Genomic DNA, 18,064 nt, shown 5'->3' with positions numbered 1-18,064 from the left:
ATGGGGATGGCACTCAAGTCTTAAACACAAAATTCATTTATGTTTCACATATACCTTATACACATAGCGTGAAGGTAATTTTTTACAATATTTTAAATAATTTTGTGCATGAAACAAAGTTTGTGTGCATTGAACCATCAGAAAGCAAAGGTGTCACTATCTCAGGCACTGATGTGGCATCATGTTGGTGCCCAAAACCTTTCAGATTTTTGGAGCATTTTGAATATTGAATCTCTATTTTAGGAATGCTCAACCTGTAAACTAAAATAACTTGAAAAAGAATACCAAAGTTGAAGGAGTTATACTATTTGGTTTCAAGGTTTATTATAAGGTCATAGTAGTCAATGCAATGTCATTTTTGGCATCAGGAGAGATAAATAAATCAAGACAATAGAATAGTGAGTCCAGAAATAGACCAACACATAAATGGTCAATTGATTTTTGACAAAGGTGCCAGAACAGTTCAGTGGAGGAAAGAATACACTTTTTAATAAATGGTGCTGGAGTAATTGGCTAGATATATAGAAAAAATGAATCTTAACCATTACCTCACACCATACACAAAAACTAACTTAAAACAGGTCATAGATCTAAGTATACAAGCTAAAACTGTACAACTCGAAAACAAAACAAAGGAGAAAGTTTTAAAGACCTTGGGTTTGGCAAAGATTCCTTGAATACAAAAAGCATGAACTCTAAAAGAAAAAATATCAACAATAGGACTTCATCGATATCATAAACTTTTGCTCTTCAAGAGTCACTGTTAAGAAAACCAAATACTGCATGTTCTCACTTATAAGTGGGAGCTAAGCACTGGGCAAGCATGGACATGAAGATGGGAACAATAGACACTGGGGACTACCAGGGAGGGGAGAAAGGGAAGGGGGCCAAGTGCTGAAAAACTACGTGTTGGGCACTGTGCTCACTGCCTGGGTGAGGGCATCATTCATAGCCCACACTTCAGCATGATACAATATACCCATGTAACAAACCTGAACATGTACCTCTTCAATCCAAAAGATAAGTTGAAGTTAAAAAAAAAAAAAAAAAGTCACTGTTACAATGAAAAGGCAAACGATAGACTAGACTAGGAGAGTATACTTTATATGTGCACACACATAGCAATGGACTTGTATCTAGAATATATAAAGAACACTTACAACTCAATAATAAGACAGACAACCCAATAAAAATGGACAAAAGTTCAAATAGACACCAAATTCAAATCCACCAGACAAAAGATGTGGAGGGCAAATTATGGCCATAAAAATAATTGTTCCACATTAGTCATTAGGGAAAGGCAAATTAAAACCACAATGAAATGCCACAACGTGTAACTTGTAAAATGGCTAAAATTCAAAGTTTTACCATATTTAATAGTCGGTAAAGTTATGGAGCAAGTGAAAATTCTATTCGCCATTGATGGGAATGCAAAATGGTACAACCACATTTTAGAAAATAGTTTAGCACTTTCTTAAAAAGTTAGATAGATACTTAACATATGTCTAAGTCTTTCCACTCCTAAGTATTTACCCAAGAGAAAAATAAATCATATGTCCTATAAAGACTTACACATAGAAGGTTAATTAACAATGGCCCTAAATTGGAACAAATCCCATAATGTTCATCAACAGATGAACTTATTCCTCCTCGCTGAAATTTCTTATTCCTTGACCAATATCTCCCCAATCCTCCTCTCTCTGCAGCCCCTGGTAACCAACATTCTACTCTCTGCTTCTCTAGGTTCAGTTTATTCAGATTCCACATGTAAGTGAGATCAGTCACGTTTATTTAAAGTCACTCCTCACTGAGGGTGTGGCAGTCTTTTCAGCCATGTGTTTCCATGTATGGGTGAGTACACACACAAAATAAGCAGGCATCAGATCCACTGCAGAGTCAGACTTCAGAATCTCAACACCCAGCTGTATCCATCAAATTTCAAGTTTAACAATTTAATGTAGAGTCTGACTCCATTTTTGATGTTTGACTGTTAACAGCTTTCAGGCCCCATGACTTCCCTTTCCCTTTTAGCCCCAGGTCTGGAAAAGTTGATGAGAAAGCCTATACATGCTCTTCATTGACTCTAACAGGCAAGAACACAAGCCCCAGGCCCCACATAGAAACCCTTCTCTCAGCCCCAGATCCTAACCAACATAAAACCCCATGCCAGTCTTCTTTCCTTGCTCTCTCAAGCTATTTTTGGACCAACTTGGGAGCCAGCTCATTATCCTCTTGGTGCATGTGTAGTGGCATCAGTTTCAGCATGTAAAACAAATTTGGGAGCAAGGGAGGGGAAAGTCCATCCCATCTATACAGAATGACTATGGCAATTGGGTTCAAGAAGGTATCTGGGCATGGTTCCTTTTACTCACTACTTGCAGGAAAATAAATTGCTAGCATAGGATGGGGGAAGCAACGAATGTGAATATGGTAGGCAGTTTCCAAGGTGGTCCTCAAGATTTTCCCCTCCTGACATCCATACCTTTCCCTCCACTTGAGTGTGGGCTGGGCCTAGGACTTGCTTCGGATGAGTAGAACATGGCAAAAGTAATGAGATGTCACTCCGAGATTCAGCTACAAAAATACCCTGACTTTTCGCTCGCCTTCACTTGCTCACTCTAAGGGAAGCCAGTTACTAAGTTGTGAGCTTCCATATGGGCGAGGCCTAACTTGGAACTTGATCTTCCCCCATTAGAGTCTTCAGAGGAGATGGTAGCCCAAGCCAAAACCATTGCAGTATTATGAGTACCCATGAGCCAGAGGCACCAGCAAACCTGCTCTCAAACTCCTGACACAGCACAAATAATGTTTTTGTTTTAAAACACTGCATCTGGGGATAATTTTGTTACTCAGCAACAGATAACCAATACAAAGAATGAGATCCTGAGTAGGAGGATTTCTGGAGAATGAAAATAATTATCATTAAAATAAAAAAGAGAGAAGATTCATGCCTTAGAGGATATTGGGAAGAGAAAGAAAGGGGCATAAGCAAGTTTCAAGGAATAAGCTGAAAGCAGGTCTCACATTGACTGGACCAAGGTAGCCAGAGATCTAAGTGAAGCAACAGACTGCCACCAGTAACCAGCAATCACGGTGTCCCCTCAGACTGAGAAATCCAGTGATCACATCACTTTGTGAGGAAAGCTATCTGTTTTGTCCACTGGCATGAATCTTTGGTTGATCCCGTGGGAACACTAAGACATGAAGCAATGACTCTGTTTCTGTAAAAGTGGAGTCCATGAAAACAGCTTAAGCCAGTGTCCCTTCATCATCCACAATCTCCTTTTACTAACAGTTTCACAGAGAGCAATTTCGCACTAATTGCAGCCTGGTCTTGATTTCCTGTCATTGTTACTTATTGCCTATAAGAAATTTATGTCTTAAATGAGATAAAGTTCAGCCCCCTGTTCCCTGTTTCAGTCCTAGCAAAACATCATTTTATCTGACATCATTTTTTTAAAGCAGAATTTTCCTCAACATCATCTGTAGAGGGCTTCACCTTGCTATTATCCTGGGATGAGCAAGGGCATGCAATAGGAGCACTCTCAATTTCTCTTTCCTTCAGATCTCTCTTCATAATTGTCAATCATTGCCTCCCTTTGCCCTGTTTCAGAAACAACAGCAACTCTCCTTTTTTGCAAGGTTGGCCCTTTCACTACAGCTCTTAGCCCAATTCCTCTCTCTCTTTGCTAAGCCATCAATCACCTCCACTCAGATCTTCCTCTCCACTTGCTCCTTCCTCTTAGGCTGTAAACCTTTTCACCCATAGATATATTCCCTCACCACAGATGCCTCTTCCAGCTACATCCTATATCTTTCCTCCCCTCATCTGAATTACTTCTTGACTTCTCATCCGCTCCTTGACCCACAGCAATTTGTTTTATATAGCTACCATTCTACTAAATTGGATTCAAAATCACCACTGCAAGCAGGATGGATCCTGAGTAGCCGTCTGTTCTAATAAGCTTACAGATATGCCCATGATTCCATCATTGTCCCATTGATCTTTTCACTGCCTGCTATGTTCCAGGCGCTACTCTACATTTATCATAGATGTGCCATAGTTCATAGATGTGCCAGGAAGTATAACTATTCCAAGAAAACATCAGTAAACAAGAAAGAGATCTCTGCCCTCTTGGAGCTTACAATCTAGTGTGAGGAGACAAAAAGGAGAAGCAAACAAACATAATCAAGCAAGTATCAAGTATGTCAGCTATGAGAAGTGTCACAGTAAAAATGAAGTAGAAAAGATAATTAGGCAATGCAGTGGACGTGGAAAAATCATGAGGCAGAATTTTAGAGAGAGCCTCTGAGACACAATGGTTAGGAGAGAACATTGTGGAGCCAGAGGAACAAGGTTTTTTTATCCCATGTCTCTCATTTTTTAACTCTGTGCCCTTAGGCAAGTCATGTAACCTCTTGATGCCTTCATTTCCTCATCTGTGGAATGAGAAGGAGGTTAGAACCTACCACATAGAGCTGTTGTAGGGATTAAATGAATTTAATACAAGTAAAGTATTTAGAACCATGTCTGAGTTCACAGCAAGAGCCCAGTGAATGTTAGCTATGACTCTGCAAAAGCCTGTTTTGAATCAAAAACTGCTGATTAACTGTGTGATCCTGGACAAATGATTTCACCTCCCAGAGCCTGAGTTTTCTCATGGGCAAGATGAACACAATTAGTTTTAGTTCATAAGTTTCATGCAAAGGTGAAATGAGGTAATATCTATAAAGCACTTTGCAAATCATTCACCCATAATAAGCACCCAATAAAATGGTAGCTTTAAAAGAAAACAAGACAAAGAGACACACCTCTCTCTGTTCTTTCCATTTGTCTGCAACTTGATGAATATTTGTATGAAGCCTCCAACTCACTTTCAGGCTCAGGAGACAGCCCGTCCATATATCAATGTGTACAGAAATGAAATATGGGAGCCATACCTGAATCCATAAGAATGCATTCCTCCCAAACCGATAATTTTGGTAAACTTCTCATTTTCTTGTAATGCCTATAGTGCCAAAAGACCATATTTTAAAACTATAGATATAGGGTTTTCTTTTCCTTTTTTGAGATCTGTACTCAAGCCCTGCTAAGCAAGGATTTCAAAACAACACTGACAATTATGGATATGGTTTGGTTGTGTCCCTACCCAAATCTCATCTTAAATTGCTATCCCCATAATCCCCTTGTGTCTAGGGAGAGACCTAGTGGGAGGTGATTGGATCATAGGGTCGGTTTCCCCCATGCTGTTCTCATGATAGTGAATGAGTTCTCATGAGATTTGATGGTTTTATAAGGGGCTCTTTCCCTGTCACTCCCCACTTTTCTCTCTCCTGCCACCATGTGAGAAGATCCTTGCTTTCATTTCGCCTTTTGCCATGATTGTAAGTTTCCTGAGGCCTCCCCAGCCATGTGGAATTGTGAGTCAATTAAACCTCTTTCTTTTATAAATTACCCAGTCTCCGATATTTCTTTATAGCAGTGTGAAAACAGACTAATACAATAGTGCTTGACTCAAAATATAAACTCTTGAAAAGCTTTTGTGTAAATTAGGTTTTGTCCATCATCTTAAAGGTACAAAGGCAGTTTCAATATAAAGAATATTGAGAGTGAATCCTTTAGAAAAGCAATGGATTGCTGCTAGCTTGACCCAGTTTATTATTTTATCTGCTTTCTATGTGTAGATGTTCAAATATCCAGCTGAGCTAAAGTGGTTATCTCTCTTGGATGAAAGCCAGGTTTCTTTCTCTAGGAGAGTATAGCATGAGAGACTGGTGAGAGTGGTGTTTCTCAGAGAGTGGAAAAATGTGTTTGTTTTTAGCAGCAGATGCAAAGCTTAGGAAATTCAATTTCCACAACCTCATGAAAGCTGTTTGTGGAAGACTTTTTTGGCTAAAATAGGTCCTAAGAAATATGAGTCTGCACTGAGATAATAAACAATGACCTGGGATGGCACAAAGTTCTCAGACTTCAGCACCCTAGCCATAACCCACATCAATAACTTAGTCCTAAATCCCCCTTGGTGTCCCAGCTTGCAACTGGAAATGACAATATGACTAGTAATATTTGACACTTGTATCAAAGGACCTATGATCTTTTTGCATCAGAGAAAGCTTCATGAAAAATGGCAACTCACGGGTCAGAACCATCAGCAAGATGTACAGAAACCTGACTGAGAGGCAAAATGAAAGATGAGACCGGATATTTACCAAGTTCCAACAAGACATGAAGGTAATGATGTAGAAATGGAGGAACTGGACACACAGGGGATGTGTATTCAAAGTATATTCTCCAAGTAGCTTTTGTGACTCACATAAAAGCTACTTAAGCACAGCTGAGGCTACTACCATTTGAAATTATCTTTTCCAGATCACATTGTTGCTACAGGTTTTTTGTTTTTTGTTTTTCTTTTTGTTTTTTTTTTTTTTTGGCTGGACCAAAGTGGCAAGATCTCGGCTCACTGTAACCTTTGCCTCCAGGGTTCAAGTGATCCTCCAACCTCAGCCTCCCAAGTAGCTGGGATCAAGCACTACCATGCCTGGCTAGTTTTTGTGTTTTTTGGTAGAAACGGGTTTCACCATGTTGGCCAGGCTGGTCTCGAACTTCTGACCTCAAGTGATCCACCCGCCTCGGCCTCCCAAAGTGCTGGGATTACAGGTGTGAACCACTGCATCCGGCCTTACAATGTTTTGCTGCTGGTTAAATTGGGTCTTTTGTTTCAAGACCCAATCTGCTTCTATAAGCAGATCTAAATCCTTAAAAGAAAACAAGGAGGTAGGGGGACTTAATTGTGTTGGGCAGGATGACTGGAGAGAGATAAAAAGAAAAAGCCCAATTTCTTTCTTAACTAATGAATGACACCACTTAGATTGCACTTCATCACCATTTGTGGTGCTGGGGTAGGCTCCTGAACTCAGAGAACCAAGGTGTCTCTTGATGTTGGAATAACGAGGCCCTTCCTACCAATGTCCTGCTGGAAATGGCTGGCTGCACTGGCTTCCCTAGCAACAGCCCAGATTATGTCCAGGGACGTTAGAGTAAGGCAGTCCTGGGTTTGGATCCTGATTCTTCTACTTGATAGTGGTGTGATTCGGGCAAGTTGCTTAGCATCTCCAATCTCTGAGTCTTTACCAGTAACACTGGCATCATGATGCCCTACTCAGGACCGCAGAGCTCTGTGGCGACAACTGAAGGAGGTAATACACGCAGAGCCCCAGGACAGAGTCTGACATGGAGCTAGGGCTCTGCATGTCAGCAACAGGTAAGGATGCCACTCAAGCAGGATCAGGGACACTTGGAGGATTTTTCCAATGGCGACATTCTTGCTGTGATAGTAAGAGATAACAGTTAAACAGCACTTACTATGTACCAGGCAGGCCGTGTTCTAAGTGAATTACCATGAATTAACTAATTTAATCCTCACAACTTCCCTGTGAGGCAGGTATAATTGTTATGATGGCTTTGTAGAGGGAGGAGACTCAGGGAGGAAATAGTTATATTACTCACGCCAGGTTACTCTGCAAGTGAGGGATGGAGACAGGGTTTCTGCCTAGGCAGTCTGGCTCCAGAGGCCATGCACATAACCTCAACACTGCACGGCTGCATTAACATGGCATTCAAAATGGAGCAAAGAGATAGTCATAAACACATGGGTGATCACTTAGCTAAGTGAAGATCAGTCATATTTCAAGTTTACATACACATGCACACACGCATTTATACACATAAGATGTGTAAAACTGCATTCCTAGACTAGAAGGACTTGTACAAGTCAACAAGCTGTCTGCACCATGGACAGTGGTGCCTTATTTACATGGCAACCTGAAAATTAGCAAAGGAACACCCAGGGTGATTTCCTATGGTCCCTGCAGCATCACCATGTGGCAACCACTTAGGTCACTAAAATCAGAAACCTAGAAGTCACTCTGAATTCCACTCTTTTTTTTTCTTCAACACTCTGCCGAGTCTCAGGAATTACCATGAATTAAGTAATTTAATCATAAAATTAGGATCTGGAATCCTAAAATGTAATCCTTAACTTTTTAATTTTTATTTTATTTTATTTTATTTTTAGGCATGGGGTCTTGCTCTGTCCCCGAGGTGATGCGCAGTGATGGGATCATAGTTCACTGCAGCCTCATGAGCTATCCTCCTGCCTCAGCCTTCTGAGTAGCTGGAACCACAGGTGTAAGCCACCACGCCAGACTAATTTTTTTTTATTTTTTGTAGAGACTGGGTCTTGCTATGTTGTTCAAGCTGGTCTCGAACTTCTGGTGTCAAAAGATCCTCCTGCCTCAGCCTCCCAAGCACTAGGATTATAGGCTTGAGCCACCATGTCAGGCCTGCACGTTTTCTAATGCTCCTCATCTAATGCCGCAGTTCACATTCTATAGATCTGTAGACTCTATCACCTAGATTTCTCTTGAATCCACTCCTTCTCCATTCTCAACACCACCGTTTTTAGTTCAAGCACTTACTTCCTTTTAGACAACTGGACTTGACTCCTGACCTTGCTCCCTGACAATACTACTGTCCACCTCATCCCCAAAAAATCCATTTGCCATATTGCCATTGAAAACCTGTTCTAAAACACAAACCTTACAATGCTGAGACTTTGCATAAAGTCCAACATCTTTGAAGTTCAAATTCCTTTTTTAAAGTACGTATGTGCCTTTGTAATCTGACCTTTTCATCTCTGTCCATTCCAAGAATGTAACTACACCTGCACTGGTAGATGCTGTTTTTTCTGGAAAACAGCTGGAGATCCCTTTCTCTGCTCCATATCCTCCCCTCTAGCTTCAACCTCCTGTAGCCTGCCTTCATTCAGAAAACCCCTACTCAATTGTTAAGTCTCAGATCAAACATCATCTCCTCCAGGAAGTCTTCTGTGATTCCCCAGATGAAGTTAGATACCTTCACCTCTATGCCTATAGCAGCCAAATCATAACTTTTCCCCTTATACTAGTGTGTATATATATGAAAAAAAAAATATATATATATATATAAAATTTTGAGACAGAGTTTTGCTCTTGTTGCCCAGGCTGGAGTGCAATGGCGCAATCTCGGCTCACCACAACCTCCACCTCCTGGGTTCAAGCAATTCTTCTGCCACACCCGGCCAGGAATGGGAGCTCTTACGAGTCAAAGACAGTCTCTTTTGCTTCTGTATCCCAACACCTATCACAGAGCCTGGCAAAACGTGAGTGCACAATGTTTGTTAAATGTATTAATGCACAGGCAAATAAATGAATAAACCATACAGGTCTCCAGAGTTTCCTTTCCAATCAGCATAACCTAAGCCTGCTGTTTCAGTAGTGGTTAGGGGGAGCTCTCACCAGATGCAAATCAAGTCCAGCTGGAAGATGCCAATAGAAAAGAAACAGATCCCAAGAGATCAAGAGGTGCATTGCTTGCATGTGTCATGAACATAAATAAACATATTAATATGTGACTGGGCATGGTGGTTCATGCCTGTAATCCCAGCACTTTGGGAGGCTGAGGCGGGTGGATCACGAGGTCAGGAGATCAACATCATCCTGGCCAACATGGTGAAACCCCATCTCTACTAAAAATACAAAAAGTGGCTCACGCCTGTAATCCCAGCACTTTGGGAGGCCCAGGCGGGCGGATCACAAGGTCGGGAGATCGAGACCACGGTGAAATCCCGTCTCTACTAAAAATACAAAAAAAAAAAAAAAAAATTAGCTGGGCGCGGTGGCAGGCGCCTGTAGTCCCAGCTACTCAGGAGGCTGAGGCAGGAGAATGGCGTGAACCCGGGAGGCGGAGCTTGCAGTGAGCCGAGATCGCGCCACTGCACTCCAGCCTGGGCGACAGAGCAAGACTCCGTCTCACAAAAAAAAAAAAAAAAAAAAAAAAAAAATACAAAAATTAGCTGGGCGTGGTGGTGTGTGCCTGTAATCCCAGCTAGTCAGGAGGCTGAGGCAAGAGAATAGCTTGAACGAGGGAGTCAGAGGTTGCAGTGAGCAGAGATGGCGCCACTGCACTCCAGTCTTGTGAAAGAGTGGACTGTGTCTCAAAAAAAAAAAGAAAAAAAAAAAATGAGTATGTGAACTCCCAATTGTAATATGGGAAAAAAGAGCTTTTTTTTTTTTTTCTTTTTCTTTTTTTTTTTGCAGGATGCCTATTTAGTCCTATTTCTTCATCAACAGGAACTTGGAAAAGCTGTGATTTTATGTGTGGCCTAAAAAGGGCAGACATTCCACTCAGTTGAGGGTTTATAGAGAATTTCTTTTCACAACCACTCCCAAAACTTTCACGTTCACTACATCATCCACCTGTGGGGTGGGCATTGGGATCATCACGAGGATAAGGAAATGAAGGCATGAAGGGCTTCAACAAGCCCGTGATGGAGCAGGCCCTGTGGTCTTATATTATTAAGTCAGGGTATTATGGGCCTTACACGTCCAGTTACGTCACTAAAGCTCCAGAATGACAGGCTGTCTCATGCAAAAAATACCCTGAGATGGGACCTCATTTCCTGAGAGAGTCCTCAGTACCTCTGCCAAACACACTCCCACTCATCTTAACACCTGAGCAGGCTGTGGAAACGGCTGAGTTGTTCCATCCCATTTACCTCATTGAACACCTACTGTGTTCCCCGAAAGCCTACTGTGTACAGGGCATAATGTGATTTCTGTAAACAGAGAAGAGTGTAGTTGACCCTGAAAGATATAGATGATGCACCAAAACCGTGAAAAATTCCTGGTAACATTGCTGGACTCAGTAGAGATGGTGTTCTTGAGGAGGTATTTAAGGATAAGGGAAATTTTAAGAATTAAAAAACGGGGATGTTTATAGCGCTTTGATGATCATATTGGAAGTAAAATAAGTTTTTAAAGTAAAAATGTTTTGGCCAGGTGCAATGGGTCATGCCTATAATCCTCACAGTCTGGGAGGCCAAGGCAGGCAGATCACTGGCACTCAGGCATTCGAGACAAGCCTGGGCTGGCAAACATGGCAAAATCCCATCTGTATAAACAATACAAAAATTAGCTGGGTGTGGTGGCATGCCCCTATGGTCCCATCTACTCGGGAGGCTGAGGTGAGAGGATCGCTGGAAGATCAAGACTGCAGTGAGCCATAATCACATGACTGCACTCCAGCCTAAGCAACAGAGCAAGACCCTGTCATAAAATAATAATAATAAGAAGAAAATAAAAATAAGAAAATTCAAATTAAAATGAAAAAAACTAAAGTTTGTACTAGAACTAAAAATCTACTAAGGGTGAAAATGTTCCTGGAAGTGGGAAGGGGAGAAATCAAACATATGCATTTCATGTGTGTAACTTTTTCTCTCCTTTGCTTTCCTGCTAGGACCAGGATCACCCAGACTCATCCATCCCCAAGATGTGGGATTTCAGCTTCCAAGACAAATCAGCCAGGTTTCGTGGTTGATTTGAAAAACAATATTTCCTGAATGGCTACTTCACCAATGTGGTGTATTAAATCATAATCAGTGTCAGTGGCCAGAACCCCAAGCCTGGAATAGCAACGCCAGCTCCAGCCTGGGAGCACTGCCTTTGAGGGATTTTAGGTTCTCAGAAGATTTGGTTTCCCTGTAGTGTAGTGTTGGCTTCCAAACCAGGAGGCAGCTGGCAGTGCCACTGCTGCCCAGGAACCAGAAATCCACCATGAAGTCTGAGGGACTCTGCGGCAGAGGGTTTTATTCCTTATGGTGTCTTCATATTGACCAAAAAACACAAGGTCTCGACCCACTTCTTTTTGACATGATAAAGAAAACTCATCCTTCCAGCAAAAGGGCTGAGTGGTAGAGGAAACAGACAGAAGACATGGCAAAAGGCAACTTCAGTTCTGTCCTCCCAGAGAGCCACGGACCTGCTCTGAGCACCAAAATCCTTCATTTATTCATTCAATAAAATTTGCTGAGCAAGCTGGGTGCAGTGACATGCACCATAGTCCCAGTTATTTGGTATGCTAAGGCGAGAGGACGGTTTGAGCCCAGGAGTTTGAGTTCAGCCTGGGCAACATAGCAAGACCTCATCTCTTTACAAAAACAAACAAACAAACAAAACAAAGCAAAACAAAGATAAAAAATGATTAAGCCTCTGCAACAGCTTGGGCCCTGTACTAAGTCTGGGAAACACAAAGGTGTCTAAAACATGGTGAGTGCCCTGAAGACTCACAGCTTGTGAGTGAAGAAAGATCGGAAAGAGATTGAATACAGTATAATCTGCAGGGTGTGACAGCAGAGGACTGAACCAAGGTGACAGAGACAAAGAGGAGGAAGGGACTTCTTATTGGCTGCCATTGTTACCAGGCTTGAGATAGCAGAACTGTCTCTACTTTCCTGAAACCACCTGTGAAGACAGGATTTTGAGACCGCAGGACTTTCTCTACCCTCCCGTGGCTACCCGTGAAGGCAGGATAATGAGCAGTTAGATCTCACAGTTCACACTAACTCAGAAAACAAGCCAGTCAGAATTAGCAAGAAGTTTACATTGAGAATATTTCCCAGGAAATTTCTTTTTTTAACTGATGAATACATACAATGGTTCAAACAACTTGCCAGAACTGATTTTCAGCAGAAATTGTATCGGTACAATGTTTGATGGGCATAGGAGTTCTGGGAATGGTGGAAAGTTCTCACTGTATTATGGTATCTAGTTTTAGTTATCATATCAGCTTCTTAATCTCAGCACTGAGTAACCCAGTGTTCCTCAACCCTGACTATATGCTGGGTTAACCTGAGTCTCTTTTATATAATGCAATACTCATTGATGTTCAGGCTATATCCAGACCATTTGGATCAGAATCTCTGGAGAATAGATAGGCATTGATCATATTTTAAAAGTTCCCCCAAGTTATTCTAATCTGTAGCCAGGGTTGAGAACATAAATGCAATTTTCATTCATTAATGTATTTATTTTTGAGATGGGGTCTTGCTGTGGCCCAGGCTGGAGAGCAGTGGCATGATCATAGCTCACTGCAGCCTCAATCTCCTGGAATCAAGTGATCCTTCTGCCTCAGTAGATGGGCCTCCAGGCAGGTGCCACCATGTCTGGCTAATTTTCAAAAACTTTTGTGTAGAGATGGGATCTTCCTAAGTTGTCTAGGCTGGTCTCAAACTTCTGGCCTCAAGCAATCCTCCTACCTCAGCCTTGTAGGTGTGAGCCACTACTGCAGTTTTTAACAATTGAAATGTAGTAATTCTTTGCAAATGTTTATTTCATGGATTGTTGATGTGTTGTAGATTGAATATGACCCGTGATCATATAAGTTTCTTGGTGAATAGTCAAAAGTGTCTAACTGTTTGTCATCAGCTCTGATCTGAGAAGCCCAAAGTAATACCTTTAGTTTACTATATTATGAAAATTTATAAGCATCACACATGTAAATGCCATAGAAACCCAAAGTGCAAATTGTAGCTGTAAGTTTGGCTGCCCAAGGAGGAAGAAGGAAGGAAGTTCATATTTATTGGCCTTTTTTTGTGTGTGAGCTAAGCACTTTATGTATAATATGTTTTTTAATGGGCAGATTAATCTACCATAACATTTTTGAAACATTAAGTTATGAAACCACTTTAGTGGGTCACAACCAGTATTTCTTAAATAAAATGTGATGGAAAAAGAAGCATTAAAAAATATGAGTGCATCAAATTCAGTTCTGGGACACACTATTTTAGAAAAGCTTTGTTTCAGTTATATAAGTGTGGTTATATGTATCTAGCATATTAATATTAGATATTTCTTAAGTCAGCTTGCTGCTAAAATATTTGAAAACTACCACCTATGGATACAGTTATTATTAAATCCAATTTACAGATGGATAGACTGAGGCTCAGAGATAAATAATCTACTCAGTGAGCAAATGGCAGAACCCCTTTTATTTACCATTTTAATATACCACACTCTCTCCTGGAGAAGGCAAGCCTTACTGATGAATAAATTAAAGATATCTGCAGAGACGAGACCCACACAAATTAATTATTACTATTTTTAAGTAACGCTACTTTTTTGTTTTTTGTTTTTGTTTTTCAGACAGAGTCTCACTCTGTTGCCTAGGCTGGAGTGCAGTGGTGCACTCTCGCATCACTGCAACTTCTGCCTCCCGGGTTCAAATGATTCTCCTGCCTCAGCCTCCCGGGTAGCTGGGACCACAGGCACGCACCGCCATGCCCAGCTAATTTTTTGTAGAGATGGGGTTTCACCATGTTGCCCCGGCTGGTCTCGAACTCCTGAGCTCAAGTGATCCGCCCGCCTCGACCTCCCAAAGTGCTGGGATTACAGATGTGAGCCACCACGCCGGGCCAATAACACTCGTTTAATGACAGTATTGCAACTTCCTAATTTTATTGTTGAGACTTAACATTTTCCAGACTCACTGATTTATTAACTGTCATAACCCTAGCCACAGTTTGAACTCCAGCTAAGTTTTCTTTTCACTTTCATCACTTCTCAGCTTGGTAGACACTCATATGCTGTAGGTTCCTTTCATTGTGATTTCTTCCCTTTGTGATTCCAGACACATCATTTCACAAAGAGGAGCCAGGCTCCCTTCTTGGCTCCCGCCAGCTCTGTGCAAGGTGTAGCCTCCCCAAGGCTAAACCGGCCAGCCCAGGGCTCACCTGACTGTCATGATAGACCCTTATGGCAGAGTGGCTGAGTGGACAGATTTGCACACAAGCACTGCACCTGGACAAACAGGACTCAAACTTGTCTGCTCCAAGGGCAATATTACTCCATGGGATCATTTTACTGGCTGCATCCTTAGCCATCCAACAGAGAAATTCCTTCTCAACTCAGTTTCTGTAAACCCCAAGAATGCCTCTTGTGAGCAAGACAGACCACAGTGGTTTTGACAATTTGGAAAGACCATTAAAGTGAAAGGTTAGTGATTTTATGTGTTTTTCATCTTGAGACTCCTGTTTCTTCAAGACCCCATTTTTTTTTTTTTTTTTTTTTTTTTTTTTTTTACTGTGGCTGAGCAGAGCTCTAATCTTGTCCACAAAATCTTTTCTGTCTAATGAGAAATGATCAAGCAAAAGCACCCAAACCCACAAAGTTGGAGGGAAAACCCTCGACCCATATACTCACAGGCCCACAAAGTTTTCATGTGAGAGTAGATGTTATTGTGGTGGGATCTGGGGAGACTCTCTGAATGAATGAGGAGGTGCACAAAAAGAAGGGGCTGTGGTAGAACGGCTCTGTGAGCAGAACTCCCTCTAATTGAGTTGAACTAACAGCCCCGGCTGCTGGGATACTGGGGAGAAGTCCCATTGTCCCCTACTGTGGAGAGGAGGTAGTGACTATCAGTCTTGCCCTCTCTGGGGAAACACTGACTTTGATTAAGGGAGACAGGACCAGCTACATAATTGTGGGCCAGCGCCAAAAGAAAAAAGAAAGAAAAAAAAATATGTGGCCTCTTGTTGAAAAGTGGTGATGGCATGTGACGGTTAATATTGCCAACTTGATTGGATTGAAGAATGCAAAGTATTGTTTTTAGGTGTGTCTGTGAGGGTGCTGCCAGAGGAGATTAACATTTGAGTCAGTGGACTGGGAGAGAAAGACTCACCCTCAATGTGGGTGGGCACCATCCAATCAGCTACTAGCGCTGCTAGAAAAAGCAGGTGGAAGAATGTGGAATAAGCTGGCTGTGAGTCTTCTGGCCTTTATCTTTCTCCCGTGCTGGATGCTTCCTGCCCTTGAACATCAGACACCAGGGCAGGAGTCTTAGACTTACACCAGTGGTTTGCCAGGGGTTCTCCGGCCTTCAGCCACAGACTGAAGCCTGCACTGTCAGTTTCCCCACTTTCAAGGCTTTTGAACTCAGACTAAGGCCCTACTGGCTTCCTTGCTCCTCAGCTTGCAGAAAGCCTATCGTGGGACTTCACCTCGTGATTGTGTGAGTCAATTCCCCTTAACAAACGCCCTTCCATATAGACATGCATCCTATTAATTCTGTCTCTCTGGAGATCCCTCATACTTAGCAGAACATAAAACCCAGCATGTGACCCTGTAAGCCTGCACAGCCACACATCCATGAAGCCTGCCCTGAGAGGACACAGCATTTTTAGGACCCACACGGGCCCTGTCACCTGGAAGGACAGCCATTAAACAAAATGAACGCTCCTTCTAATCCCATCCCCTGTAACCATGTGTGCACATTTTTACATAGACACTCTGATTACCACGTTCTGATATGGTTATATAACTAACATTTAACTAGAATTTACTATATACCAGGCCCTGGACTAATTATTTTACATGCATTACCTCGTTTAATCTTGACAAAAACCCTAGGAAGTGAGAACTCCTGTCATTCCCATTTTGCAGATGGGGAATTTGAGGCTTAGAGGGGATACCTTATTTGCCCCAGATTTACTTGCTAGAATGAGGCACTCAGCCTGTGTGGGGATGACATTGAGAGGAGGCAGGAGAGGTGCTAGCCACGGGAGAAAAATTTAAGAAGCCGCAAAAAAAAAAAAAAAAAAAAAAAAAAAAACCCTCAGTAATCAAGATAGATACTACTTCAGTGCAATGTTTTAATAATTTTTGTAGATTCACATGCAATTGTGAGAAATAAAGCTCCAGGCACCCTTTACACAGTTTCTTCCAATAGTAACATACCATAGTACGATATCACAACTAGGTCATTGGTATTAGTACGGTCAAGACACAGAACGTTTCCATTCTATCCACACAAAGATCCCTCATGTTGCCCTTTTATAAATACCCCCAACATTGCTCCCCATACCCCATTTCCATTCTACCTATTGTCCAAAAGATCCCTGGAGCTCTACCTCCTATCTAGAGTCTTAGAAGGTGTAGTCGTCCATTTTCACACTGCTGTAAAGAACTGCCTGAGACTGGATAATTTAGGTAGAAAGAAAAAGGTTTAATTGGCTCACAGTTCTGCGTGACTGGAGAGGCCTCAGGAAACTTACAATAGTGGCAGAAGGCAAAGGGGAAGTAAGGACCTTCTTCATGTGGAGGCAAGACAGAGAGCAATGAGGTAACTGCCAAACACTTTTAAACCATCAGATCCTGTGAGAACTCAGTCATTATCATGAGAACAGCACACGGAAAACCACTCCCATGGTCTAATCACCTCCTACCACATCCCTCCCTCAACACGTGGAGATTACAATTTGTGATGAGATTTGGGTGGGGACAAAGAGCCAAGCCATATCAGAAGGAAAATGCAATGATTTCCATTCTCTGAAACATATCATTGTACCTCTAATGTTATTTCTACTTCTGGTAATGAGACTTATATTTGTTTTACAAGAAAAGCCATAGGAAAACTTTTGTTAATATGTCAGAGTGACTGTCCCTGCTCCTTAAATCCTTCTCTAGCACCACGGAACCCAGGCATAGAGGAATCTATGCCCTTTTCTACTCTGTGACAGTAAGGCATATCCAATACCAAGGTCCGTATTGCCTAGTCATATAGATGTTACCAATTATTTTATCTGAAGAATATTTCAAAATCATTCTTCTGCAAATTTTCTTACTGTTTTCTCTACGTGTTACTCAAGGTTGGATGTTTCCCTGGTTAGCAAGGGTGTGAAAACTACATGCTTCTCAAGAGGACAGGAGGGCTGGACACGGTGGCTCATGCCTGTAATCCCAGCACTTTGGGAGGTCAAGGCAGGTGGATCACCTGAGGTCAGGAGTTTGAGACCAGCCTGGCCAACATGGCAAAACCCCACCTCTACTAAAAATACAAAAAAAAAACAAAACAAAATTAGCCAGGTGTGCTGGCGGGTACCTGTAATCCCAGCTACTTGGGAGGCTGAGGCAGGAGAATTGCTTGAACCTGGGAGGCGGAAGTTGCAGTGAGCCCGAGATCATGCCATTTCACTCCAGCCTGGGTGACAGAGCAAGACTCTGTCTCAAAAAAAAAAAAAAAAAAAAAAAAAGAGGACAGAAATCACAGCAGTCCCAGTTGTAAGTCCCTGCAGGTGATGTTTGTAGAATGGAAAAGAAGCCTCACAGGTAATCAATAAAATGATACCACATTGTGCTGGCTTCACCCTTGTCTACCCATTTAATTGCAAACACATAGAAGGGCAAATCAGCT

The sequence above is a fragment of the Chlorocebus sabaeus genome, chromosome 8 (assembly GCF_047675955.1).
Source record: "Chlorocebus sabaeus isolate Y175 chromosome 8, mChlSab1.0.hap1, whole genome shotgun sequence".
NCBI lineage: Eukaryota > Metazoa > Chordata > Mammalia > Primates > Cercopithecidae > Chlorocebus > Chlorocebus sabaeus.
The sequence above is the reverse complement of the archived record's forward strand: the minus strand, read 5'-3'. Positions refer to the sequence as shown.